The sequence below is a fragment of the Monodelphis domestica genome, chromosome 5 (genome assembly GCF_027887165.1).
Source record: "Monodelphis domestica isolate mMonDom1 chromosome 5, mMonDom1.pri, whole genome shotgun sequence".
In the NCBI taxonomy this organism is placed as follows: domain Eukaryota; kingdom Metazoa; phylum Chordata; class Mammalia; order Didelphimorphia; family Didelphidae; genus Monodelphis; species Monodelphis domestica.
Window position 1 is genome coordinate 295733837 of NC_077231.1, and position 12871 is coordinate 295746707.

The 12871-nt window shown below is 39.2% G+C and overlaps 1 long non-coding RNA gene across 6 annotated transcripts in view; it reads right to left on the minus strand.

The window, feature by feature from the left end:
- Positions 1 to 5586: 5586 nt before the first annotated feature.
- The window catches only part of LOC103101232 (uncharacterized), a 202465-nt gene continuing 195180 nt past the window's right edge, over positions 5587 to 12871 (minus strand). For all 6 annotated transcript variants that reach the window (XR_008912485.1, XR_008912486.1, XR_008912488.1 and 3 more), the window contains one exon: positions 5587 to 9796. This is a non-coding gene — a long non-coding RNA (uncharacterized LOC103101232). The remainder of the gene's footprint in view (positions 9797 to 12871) is intronic.

A 12871-nucleotide genomic window follows, 5' to 3' on the forward strand; every position in this document is an offset into this window, starting at 1 on the left:
CTTCACAGCAACTGTATGCACAGATGGACATTTAATCAAACTTGGCAAATTTACTTTGTGGTACCTGTCAATTGTCAGACATGTTATGTTTCCCTCTGTTTTCTGAACTAGGGAATAATTCTTCTTCTATGTGCTACCCAAAAAAGTACATAGTATCTAGCTTTCTAAGCTAACTAATTTTCATACTCGGGAATTTAGTGCACTAATATTTTTCTTTTTTGAAAAATACTTGTGAATTTGACCAAAATCAAATATAAAAAGTTACTCACAGATACCCTCTAGGTCATCAATTCAACCATCAACATCAGTGACAATTCTCCAGGAACAGCCTTCAGTTTACTAATGTAGTTATAAATGACCTTTTTATTAGGAGAGATTTACTGGATAGTAATAATAATGAGCATTGGTGAAGTCAACTTCAGGTTGAGAAAGCAATTTATTTTTTGAACCGTTACCTTCCAGCTTAGAATTAATACTATGTGTTGGCTCCAAGGCAGAAGAGTGATAAGGGCTAGGCAATGGGAGTTAAGTGACTTGCCCAGGGTCACACAGTTAGGAAGTATCTGAGGTCAGATTTGAATGCAGAACCTCCCTTCTCTAGGCAATATTTTCTATAAACTGAGCCACCACGTGACCTGGGTAAAACAATTCATATGAATTACCCCAGTGAGTTTTACAATATTCCAAAGACTTATAATAATTAAAAATGGGTTTGACAAATAAGACAAATAAGAATTTTTTTTAATTATTGTGGTCACCATTTATAAAATTAATTCTTAAGTCATGAGGCTATTAACAGCTTTTGTAGCTTTATTACAGCTGGGTAGAGATAGTAAAGAAGGAAATGTAGGAAGGTGATGGGAGAATTGTCTAGCCTGCCATTCTGAGTCTGCTCCAAAGAAATCTAGCTCACAAGCTCCAATCTCTGGCCAGAGGAATGAGAGAATCTCAGCCTCCAAAGCAGAAGTCCTCCAATGCAGAAGAAGTGTCATGCAGAAGAATCCAACACAGAGACACCAACACAGAGGTCCTCCCTCAGCAAGAGCTACTAAGGCAATAGAAGCCCTCCAAGGTAGTAGAAGTCGCATGCAGAAGAATCCAATGCAGAAGTACTAATGCAGAAGTTCTGGTATATCAAAATATACATTTCAGGAATAATAGTAACTTTAGGAATAATAACAATTATAGAAATGAGACAAATCATGACCCACAACAAAACACCCAAAATGGGGCCCATCCACACTATACTCAAGATGGAAATCCCTATCAGTGTGGGGGACCTCACAGATGACAAAAGGATTCTAGATAAATGATGGTACTGGGGGGGAGGGGGGTTGGGAGGAAGAACCTCAAAGAGTCAAGATGAATTTTAAGCTTTTTCAGGCTGTTCTCCTCCCAATAGTGAAAAAGCTTCTGTAATTCAATTGTTTTTTATTTGTACTAATCCTATGACTGGATCAGAGATAATACCATTATAAAAGTCCATAGACACATTGGACACTGTTTTGGCTGACATATTGTTATGGAATGTGAACTATGGATTTTTTTAAATTTATTTTTGTTTTTCTTTATATTTGAAATGGAATATTTGATTCTACTAGCCCTAATACCTATGCATACCCAAAAGCTTTAGACTATGGAAAACTGCCATAGATTGATAAATATTATGGGACTTTAATTAATAAGTATTTCTGATTCCAGAAGAAGGGATCACAAAAGAGCCACTGTACAGTGCCAAGAAGCACAAGGTCAAAGAGACCACCAATCCTTATGGGATTGATGAGAATTTGTGCCGAGACAAAGGACTTGTTTTGAAATTCAAGGAAGTAGATGTTTGACAATGTCAGATGCTGGACTCTCCCATGCCAGATTTCCTACAAGTACCTTAGTTTGGATGCCATTTTGGCTCCCCTATTCATTCTCAAGTGAAGGAAAAATCAGACCGGAAAATCACCTATTTCCCTTTTACTTCAAAATCTAGTCCCTTTTCTTTTCTATAATATGGCAATTTCTGTAATCCTGGCTGCTGCTGGGTAAAGTGCTATATTACTGCAATTGTCTTGCAGATTTGTAAAACATAAATCACTTTAATTGGACCCTGATTCAAAGACCTGTAATGGGTTTATTCTTGCTTACTCAGAATTTTATATATACATAGATTTTGATTTTTTCCCCAAAATTCACTTTTTTCCTTCCATTTGGTTTTTTTTTAATTTCTGGTTCTCTTTTGAGAATTGATTCATATACCCCTTAACTCAGGCATTTCTCCTGGGTTGATCCAGGTGTTGGTCAACACCCTCCTAAGGGGGGGGGATTGTGTAATTTTTGTAAAATCCAAGATTTAAAGTTTGTTTTGTTTTGTTTTCTGAGAGAAATTTCAGGAAAAGAAGCTCACTAACTCCCTGGATTAAGAAAGTGAACTCTTTTAAAGAAGTTGCCATAAAGAAGTCTGCAGAAATCATACACTGCATCAGAAGATCCAGCTTGAACTTTGGGATGTAGTGAATCGAACTGAAGAAGGTTGAACATATTTATTTTTAATGTAAACTCTTATGCCAAAGGGGACTGCCCCCAATTAGCTTTTTGTCAATGCACTACCAATCATTGGTTTTGTTCTCTTCCTCTTTTATTTTCCTCATCTCCAAATTTTTGTAATTTTCCCTTAGAAAGCACAGTATTGTATGCACCTCTAGATAGAAGATCTTTAGAGATATAAACTGGATATTTGAAATGATTCACTGGGGAGACTAGTCATGTAAATCTGAGAGATTTCAACATGCTCATCTCCCAATATAATCACAGAAAAGGGGTTGTGAAAAGGAATTTTTATCTTAACTTAATCAAGTACTTGGAGTGTTCCACTTGTGAATCCTTTTGATAAGATTTCACACCCATAGAGGATGGGAGGTGGATCCCGCAGACATTGACCTCTGAGTAGTGCTAGGCAAACTGAGAAACTTTGATTGGTTCCTGAGATGTGACAGACCAGCCCAGAATGAAAGGAAGGAAGAACCAGAGAGACAGGAAGTGAAGTGGAGAAAACTGCTTATAAAAGCCAGCCAAGAGCATTCTGGCGCACTACTTCTGCTTCTGCTGTGCTGGTGGCTTTTGCTGAGGGAGGACTTCTGTGTTTGTACCTCTGTGAAGGTGTCTCTGCATTGTATTCTTCTGTGTGAGACTTATACTGCCCTGGAAGGCTTCTACTTCCTTGGTGGCTCTTGCTGAGGAAGGACATCTTCTGCTTCTGCTGCACCGGTGGCTCTTGCTGAGGGAAGACCTCTGTGTTGGTATCTCTGGGATGGATTCTTCTGCATGGTACTTCTTGTGCTTTGGAGGACTTCTGCTTTGTAGACTGAGACTCTCCCATTCCTCTGGCCAGGGACTGGAACTTGTGAGCTAGATTTCTTCAGAGCAGACTTAGAATGGTAGGCTAGACAATTCCCCTATCACCTTCCTACATTTCCCTCTTTACTATCACTACCCTGCTGTGATAAAACTAAAGCTGCTAACAATCTAGTGACTTAAGAGTTAATTTCATAAACAGTGACCAAAATTGCTTTTTTAAATTCTTATATTTGTCAACCCCATTTTTAATTAATACAGACTTGAATACTATAGGCATTATCTCCATTTCAAAGATGAGAAAACAGATCCTTGAGGTTTTGTCACTTGTCCCCTAGAATTAGTGTCAAAGGCAAGATCTTCAGAATGAAGGCTCTCCACAATGCCACAGAAGTATTAGGGAACCTGGAGAATTAATATTGAGAGTTGGAATACACATTAGTCATCACTTAGTCTAACCTCTAATTTTTATAGATGGAGTAAAGTCTTGCATCAAGTCATACAATGGGAAGCAAATAACCAAACCAGAATTAGGCTGAAGGGAAAAAATTAACTATTTTTTTTATTATTTCACATATTCTACAATTCTGCCAAATTATCCCATTTCCTGTCTCTGAACCTTGGAGATACTGACTGCAATCTCCATCCACATCAGTCTCTTGGAATCCCTGGCACATTAAAGTGTTTTCTCTCCTAATCTAAGTTAAGCTTCTTGTGGACAAGAGCTGCTCAGTTTTATTTCTTATGTCCATATCACCTACAAAAATGTCTGGAACAGATAGCTGCTTGCCAATTAATTGATTTGGACTCAATTGACAAAGTGATGCTTCCATCTTCCAAATTTTACAGTTGGGCTGCACTATTACAAATCTAGACAATATGATGATCAATATCCCTCCTCAAATCTGCTATTTCCCAAGCCTCTCAACTGCCAATATCAGTTATTATGAGCAGTCAACTCTATAATCTTATACTCACTCCCTACATTTCCAGCACATATTAATGGTGGTGGAGTTGGGTACGGAAGGAATGGCAAGCATAGGTTATCCTGCTGGGTTTTCTTTGTTCTTTAAACCCTTACCTTCCATCTTAGAATCAATTCTACCTATTGGTTCCAAGGTAGAAGAGTGGTCAGGGTTAGGCAATGGGGGAATTTCTTTCTAGGGTGGGCTGGACTAGAAAGATATTAATGGCTTTTCCAATGCTCAGAGGCTAGCATTGCATCTAGAAAGGTTCTGCATAGTTCTTGCCAGAAAAATTATTTCATCTGAAACTCAGATTAGTTAAACTCATGATTAGTGGGGGGTGGAAATTGGAGAGGGAGAGAGAGACAGACAGAGAGACAGACAGAGATAGAGGGAGGGAGGAAAGGAGGGAGAGAGAGAGAGACAGAAGAGGAGAGAAGAGAAGACAAGAGGAGAGGAGAGGAGAGGAGAGGAGAGGAGAGGAGAGGAGAGGAGAGGACAGGACAGGAGAGGACAGGAGAGGAGAGGACAGGAGAGGAGAGGACAGGAGAGGAGAAAGAGAGAGAGAGAGAGAGAGAGAGAGAGAGAGAGAGAGAGAGAGAGAGAGAGAGAGAGAGACAGAGAGAGAGAGAGAGAGAGAGAGAGAGAGAGAGAGAGAGAGAGAGAGAGAGAGAGAGAGATTCACTTTAAAGCATGACAGAATTGAGAGTGGCTTTTTGTCATCATACATTTTCCCAATTACAAATATTAATTGCACCTATGTTGTCTCTTTGTTTTTTGAACCAGACATAATTTCATAATTTCACTGATGTAGAGCACTCCCAGATGAAAAGACACCTGTTAAAAATACAGACCTCCTCAGTCATTTAGAGTTGCCTAGGGCACTGAGAGTACAGCTAGTGGGCACAGTGGCTAGAGAGGCAGACCTGGAATTAAGAAATCTCATCTTCCTGGTTTCAATTCTAATCTCAGACACTTACTAAATGTTTGATCCTGAATAAGTCACTTACCTCTGTTTGCCTCCATTTTCTCATCTACAAAATGAGCTGGAGAAAGAAATGACCCACCACTCCAATGTCTCTTCCAAGAAAATGCCAAATAGGGTCACAGAAAGTCAGATGTGACTGAAAAATGACTAAATGACAAAAAAGATCACTGAGAGTCTATGACTTGTCTAGGTTTGTGCAGCCAGTAGGCATCAGAGGTAGGACTTAAATTCAGTTTCTTCTGTCTCTAAATGCAACTCTCTGTCCCCTCTACCATGCTGCTGCCTCTGCATTTTCATTATTATACAGGGAAATAATTATGTATTTATATGTATATGTATATATTTATTTCTATATAACATATATTTATATAATCTACATAATATACACATATATTTCCCTAGGTATATGTTTTTCATATATACATATATTAATAGGTGGTTTTCATCCTTGACAACTGCTAAATGAAAATGACATGCATAATCAGAGGTGATAATCATTCGATGGTATACCTTCTGAGAGCAGCCATGGAATATTAAGGATGTGTTGGACTTCATGTAAGTATGACCCTAAAAAAATCAATTTTTCTCATTTGTTAAATGGATATGCTGATATCTCTAGTACTTGTCTCATGTGGCTGTTAAGCAGAAAAGAGAATGGATAGTGTTCAGTTAGGTGGTTCAGTGGATTAAGAGCCAGTCCTGGAGTTGGAAAGCCCTGGGTTCAAATTTGGCCTCAGACACTTCCTAACTGGGTGGCCCTGGGCAAGTCACTTAACCCCCATTGCCTAGCCTTTACTGGTCCCTTGCCTTAGAATTAAAGCATAGTATTGTAGACACTAAGGTAGAAGGTTAGAGTAAGGAAAGAATGGAGGGAGGAGGGAGGAGGAGAGAAAACTGTAGAGACAGAAACAAAGAGAGGAGATGGAGAGACAGAGAGAAGGAGAGAGGGAGGGAGAGAGAGAGAATGGCATAGAAGGAAAAGGGAAAGAGTGAAGGGGAAAAGAGAGAGACACAGAAAGAGAATTCGTATTATTAATAATGAAATCCTGTAATTTGGAGAAGGTTAAAGTTTAGTCTAGACCAACTATCTTGCCTTCTTCTCCTCAAATTCTGCCATGTTCTTCTGCAAAGCCTCAGTTGGTCCTCCTATTCTTGAATGCCTTTCTAGTCTTCTCTTCCAATGTTCACTTTCACAGCATTTGCAAACTGAAGCAGGTCATTTTCTACCTTTCTCTCCTAAGTGCATTACAACTAAATCCATTTATCAGGCTTCTGATGTGCACCAAGACAACCAGGAGTGTGAGTAATCGCAGGCAAGCTGATCTATCTCAAACCATTTTCACAAATTGCTGAATGTGTGGAGCTTTTCTTCCCCATAAAAGATTATGTGGTAACTGAACGAGAAACATGGTGATTGGTAAAGAAGCCCCACTCACTACCCCAGGGGGACTACATCTGCCTGCAGCGTAACTTCCCCATAATCCATCCTTCCTAGCCAATTACGGGTTTGTTTAAAGTCCAGCTGACCAAAGCATTTTCTACCTAATAATCTATCTAGATTTGCATCATTATCCCCATATCCAACAGTTCAATGTGAAAACAACCTTCATACAAATATGAAAAAGATAAAACTTCCCAGTTCTCTGTTCTGATTGCCAGTGCTTTTTCTTAGCATGAATCATAGGCAAATTCTAATTCAAGAAAGCTGCCATCTGAATCCTCTTCAGCTTCACCTCTCAATAACCTCTCTGTTCTTAAATGATACACGGATGGAGTATGACTAGCATCAGAAGGGATCTACATGTACAATTTTAAGAGCTGCCATTCCAAAGAGGCACTGAAAATCACAGAGCACTAATGATGTCTGAGAAAGACTTAAGATGCTTTTGCTGTTGAAATTAGAAGCTCTTTACTATCAGCTCCTGCTGAGATAAGGAAAGACGTGTTAAGCCCTGCCCTGTTCTGCACTGGTCAAACCAAATCTGGAGGGTTATATTGAGTTCTGGGTACTATATTTCAGGAAGAAGATTGATAAACTGGAATCTGTCCAGAGGATGTTGAACAAGCTGCTATAGGACTCTGAGATACATGTAAAAACACTGGAAAGAAACAGGGACACATATGGAAATAGTCCAGAAAAGCCAAGACAAAGATCATAGAATTAAAGATGGAAAAGTCTTAGAAGTCATCAAGTCTAACTTCTTTTTCTTTTCATAAAGTAACCAAGATCCAGAGAAGCTATAACTTGTTCAAGGTCACATATGTAAGATCAGAGGTGATTCTTGAACCCAGGTCCTCTAAATCCATTAGACTGTGAGCTTCTAGAGAGTAAGGACTGTTTGGGGCTTCTGTACCCCTAGTGCTTAGCAGAATGCCTGGCATAAAGAAAGTACTTAATAAATGCTAATTGACTGGCTCCCTGGCCACCACTCTTTTTTTTAATCCCTTACTTTCTGTCTTATAATCAATAAAGTGTATTGGTTCCAAGGCAGAAGAACAGTAAGGGCTAGGCAATGGGAGTTAAGTGACTTGCCCAGAGCCACCCAGCTAGGAAGTGTCTGAGGCCAGATTTGAACCTCTTGTCTCTAGGTCTGGCTCTCTATCCACTGAATCACCTAGATACTCCCACTGATTTTTCCAATGGACAGCAGAAATACCTAATATAATTGGTTGCTGTAAGCTGTGATTGCCAGAAATTTACAGGGAACAGGATCAAGTAGAAATCACTCTCTAGATTCTACCCATCTTATTTCTACCCTCTGGATCTAAGCAGTACCCTCCCACTTTCATTAACAAAGGTCCCAACTGCCTTGCCCTCCAGAGCATAAAATAGTGAATAGCAATTTCCCTCAAATGACATTGCCACTAACCTAACTGGCATTCTGGATGAGGCTAGGATTGCCTGGACCAATGAGGCATGCTGCTTTGCTTCTCAGGGATGAGAAGAGAGTCAAGAACTGAGCAGGCAGCCCAGCTAATCAGTACATGCATCCTTGGGTCCTTTTCCATATGTTCCTTTGACAATCTGTTCTTTGGTCAACAAACCCTGTATAACTGGTTTTAGGGAGTTCACAACTCTATTTCTGTTCCTTAAGATCTACAACCAGATTGATGGATTTAATGTGAAATACAGAAGATGTTGAGGAGAGCGGGAATGAGGAGGGAGCATTGGCATTAGTCTAAGTATTTGTAGACCTATCATGTAAAAGAAGGATGAGCCTCTTTCTTCTTGGCCTCTATGGAAGAGCTAAGAGCAAAAGTTAGAAGCTCTAGAGCACAAGATTTTTGCTTGATATAAGGAAAAACATCCCAACCATTGACGCCATTTTTAATGGATCAGCACTGAGACATCATTAGAAGGCATTAGCAGCCCTGAATTGTTGAAGCATGAGTTGCCTTTTTTATATATGCATCCTGCCCACACATTTCCTACACGTGTGCCTCTGCATTTGTCCTACTAATATTGACTGTATTTGTTAGCTTCCAGTTTGGGGAGAAATATTTTTTTCTCCTCTATCTAGTCCATCTTATTAAATACCATGACTTTTAACTAAACTGCATTCTTTTGCTAAGTCTGAAAGATAAACACATCCAGAAGGGACTCATGAGAAAAAGTTTTAGGTCTATGGATCCAAAGAAGACCATGAAGCTGGGATAACCATCTTTAAAGGGAACTAAGCCTGTAAGTTGAGGGAAGCGTATGCAAAAGCAGAATGATCTACCCATCCAGGGAAACAATGGGTTCTTCCCTCACTGGAGGTCTTCAAACTAAGGTTGGATGGGATCAGTGAAGTATTAGAAAGGAATCTTTTTGAGAGGTTTAAAGGACTCGATAACCTCTGAGATCCCAAATCACATTTGGTGATTCTATGAGAAGAATAAAAGATGGTAGCTAAAGCTCAGTCTGAGAAGCGATTGGGTTCGTAGCCACACAGAGAGCACATTTAAAGAGGAAGTAGGAAGGCAAGAAGTTGGGTCATCTTCACAGCAGGTTTCCCCCATTTGGGCTGAAGTAGCAGGAATTCTCAGAACTTCAGATATACTCCTATTTATTTAGAGGTATAAAATTGCATTCCCCAAAGAAATACAAGAGATTTTTTAATTCTGCACTAAATTCTCTTTGATGTTTATTATTGAATGCCCCTGTTCTACTCCAGTAGAGCAGATAATCAAGGATGGGAAATAAATGTCTGTAATAACAACAATAGAATTGATATTATAAAACTCCCATCCCCGGACTATCCCCATATCTGTATCATTACCTAGAATTCTCTCCAGGTAAATCTTCATGAACAAAATACATGTTATCATGATCTTTTATTGAAGTGCATTTTCATAAAATTCTAAGAGGCTGAGTGGTGTGTTGATGGAGAGCCGGCGTCAACCCTGGAACGTCTAGGTTCAAGGTCTCTCTCTCTGGCATTTACTGTCTGTGTGTTCCCAGAAAAATCTTTCAAACTCTTGGGGCTCTAGTGTCAAATATACAGGGCTACAGTATTCCCTAGTGTGGAAGGAACAATTAAAATGTAATTAAGCAATATTTAACAAAACAGATAAAATACAATAAACATAGGTAACATTCCATTTTAAAACTAAGTCATTATGCAGCCTGCGGGGATCATCATGTGTGGATGAGTGGCCCCATTTCTATTTGAGTTTGACACCACCATGCCTAGGCAAATCTAGAAGTTGCAGAGAAGTTGCTGAGCTGTTTCGATAAAGGAAACATCCTCAGTGATAGTTCCCTATACTAAAGAAGTCACAAGTCCAGTCCCTATCCAAAATAAATTCTATTTTAGATATAGGAAGGGGCTTGTTTTATGTGCAATAAAGAATGAAAAGTTTAACTGAGATGTTTCTGGTGATATAATTTGGGCAGGAGCTAGCTAGATCTGTGATTTGATTGGTATCAGGCATGTCTGATGAGGAATATTCCCCTGATAAATAAAATGAACAATTCTATAATTTACAATCTTTGAGAGTTCCCTGGAACACTGAGACTGACTTGCCCCAGCATACCCAGGTAGTGTATGGATCAGAGAGCAGTATTTGAACTCAGACTCCCTGACTTCAGGGGTAGCTCCGCATCATCCTGCCTCTGGAACAACAAGGTGTCCCCTATTCATTTCCATTTTAGGTTCAGACATCTACATACAGTACTATGTTTCCTTCAAATGTATTGTATAAACAAAAACCATCTTTGGTGCATTGTCCCTCAAACACCTAAATGTCCAGATCTTTGATTTAATTAGAGCTGGGAAGTGGCAGGGTGGAAACTCCCTCACTGATGCAAGTGTCCATAAGTTTAAAAGTCTTAGAGTCTCCTAAGGCAATGATAAATTAAATGACTTCTTCATCATCACACAATCTATATATAACATGTCAGAGGTGAAATTTGAACACAGAACTTCCTGTTTCTTAACCTGGCACTTTTCTTTTTCCAGACTGGAAAGGATATTTCTAAGCTTACTTGATTGAACTAGATGGGGCTTCTTAAATTCAGACAAGAATACCTTTTTGTTGTTTTTTAATAGGATGCCTTAGTGAGCACTGCTGATCTTAGTCTGAGCAGCCTTGGCTGTTTTTCACAGAAGTGCTATCTTGGATGGGAAAACAGGGTAGATGACCTGAAATGTTCATCTTCTTGTTTTGGGGAGTACGTTTTCCCAAAGATATCAAAGATTGTTTTTTCATCAGAAAAAGAGAAATTACATCCTCGTAATGGGATACCTCATTCTCTCATGGAATAGATACTAGATTTATCCTTTGTAGTAAATATGTTCTTTATCTCTAAACAAACAGATGTGGCAATAAACAGAGCAGTCATTTCTAAAGTAATAAATATACTGCATACTAGCACAGCATTTTTAGAAATTATGTAATTCTCTCATTTGGCTCAGTGAAAATTCAAAAAGCCTGTCTTTCACTGAGAACCAAAATGTTAGCAACTGTAACTTCTCCATCTTGGTTTTAAGCCTGCCCCAGATCAGTAGCTCTCTCAAATGGAATCTTTTCACCCTCTACATCAAACTCTCTTCCTGTCCCCCACCTTTGGCTCTAAGTATTTTTTACATCATTGATAGGCATCTGCAAGAAAACAGACCTATTAATTTCAATGTCTTTTGTATTGCTCAACTATTTCCAATCTGCCATTAAGAAGACAAGGAGACTAGGATGGAAGGTCGAAGCTTAGGTGTCCATTGTCATCAGCACCTTTCATGATAAAGGCCCAATTTCACCAAAATGTTTCTATTTCAAAATGGGAACAGTGCTCCAAACAGGAGCAGAGGAGATGGAGAAGAACATTAAAATGTATGGAAAATTCCCCTGCTTTGACCTTTTTTCATATTTAATACAAGTTCTACAATCTGCCCTCAGGAAGCTGAGCTGGCTCAAAAACTCATCCACCTCTCAACTGCCAGACTCCTCAGATAGCAATGGTCTTTGACAGATAAAGAACAACAAGCACTGATTAAGAACCAGAAAAATCCATGTGGGCATGGAACTACATTTGGCATTCAGGACACAAAAAGGATTACGATGGGGCCTTACCCTCAAAAAACTTACAATGTCAATGGAAAGCCAATATGTAGTGTCTTCTTTACAGTAAAATATGTTGTCCTACATAAATGGAGAAGATTCTACTGGTCAAACAGCTCCACAAAACTTCCTAGCATCAGGGATAGCTTGCTAGATTACCATTGGCCACCCACATTCTTCTCACACCTGCTCTTTACCTTTTCTACCTACTACCATGACCCTGGCATCATTGCCTTCATGTTTTAAGTATCAGAACAAAATAACTAGGGATGACTCACAAAGATTTATTATAATACAAATGTACAGCTGCATATTATTAGAGACAATATGGTATAATGGAATGATCCTAAATTTGGAGTCAAATAACCCAGATTCAGATGGTGGCCCTATGACTCTGGGAAGGTTGCTTCACTACTCTAGGTATCATTTTCTTCATCTGGAAAATAAGGGGATTTACCTGGATGAACTCTCAAATTCCCCTACCCCCAGCTCCAAATTTATGATCCCAGGACGGTTATACGGCAGTCTTAAGTTTTAATGATCCCTACCATTTTCTCTAATCCTATACAGCCAGAAGCCAAGCTTGAAAAAAGTGACTAACCGAAGAATGAATTCCGGGTGGTATTATGACAGATCAATCTTCCTACTCGTTAAATATTTAATCTAGCTTGTCATTCCAGTGCCTTTGGTTTTCCATAAGGGCCTGATTCTGTGAAAAGATGGCCCCTAGATACATCTTCACAGAAGCCATTTGAACAATCCATATTTATTTCCAACCTCAGCAGAAAAAAACTTCATGCTGGATCATTATTCAAAAACTACATTCCAATGAACCACTCCAAGAGGAAACTCACAGACTCCCTTATTGAAACCATAGAGAATGGAGGAAAGAGCAGGGTTTTGGAGTCCACTGGGAGCCCCAAAGCAATCTGCCTTCTATAGACATAGTTTCACTGAACTAAATGTCAAAGAGATGAAAGCCTTCCTCGTAAATGTCTGATATGAGCCCCTCCCCTTTTGGTTGCTCACTCTTGGG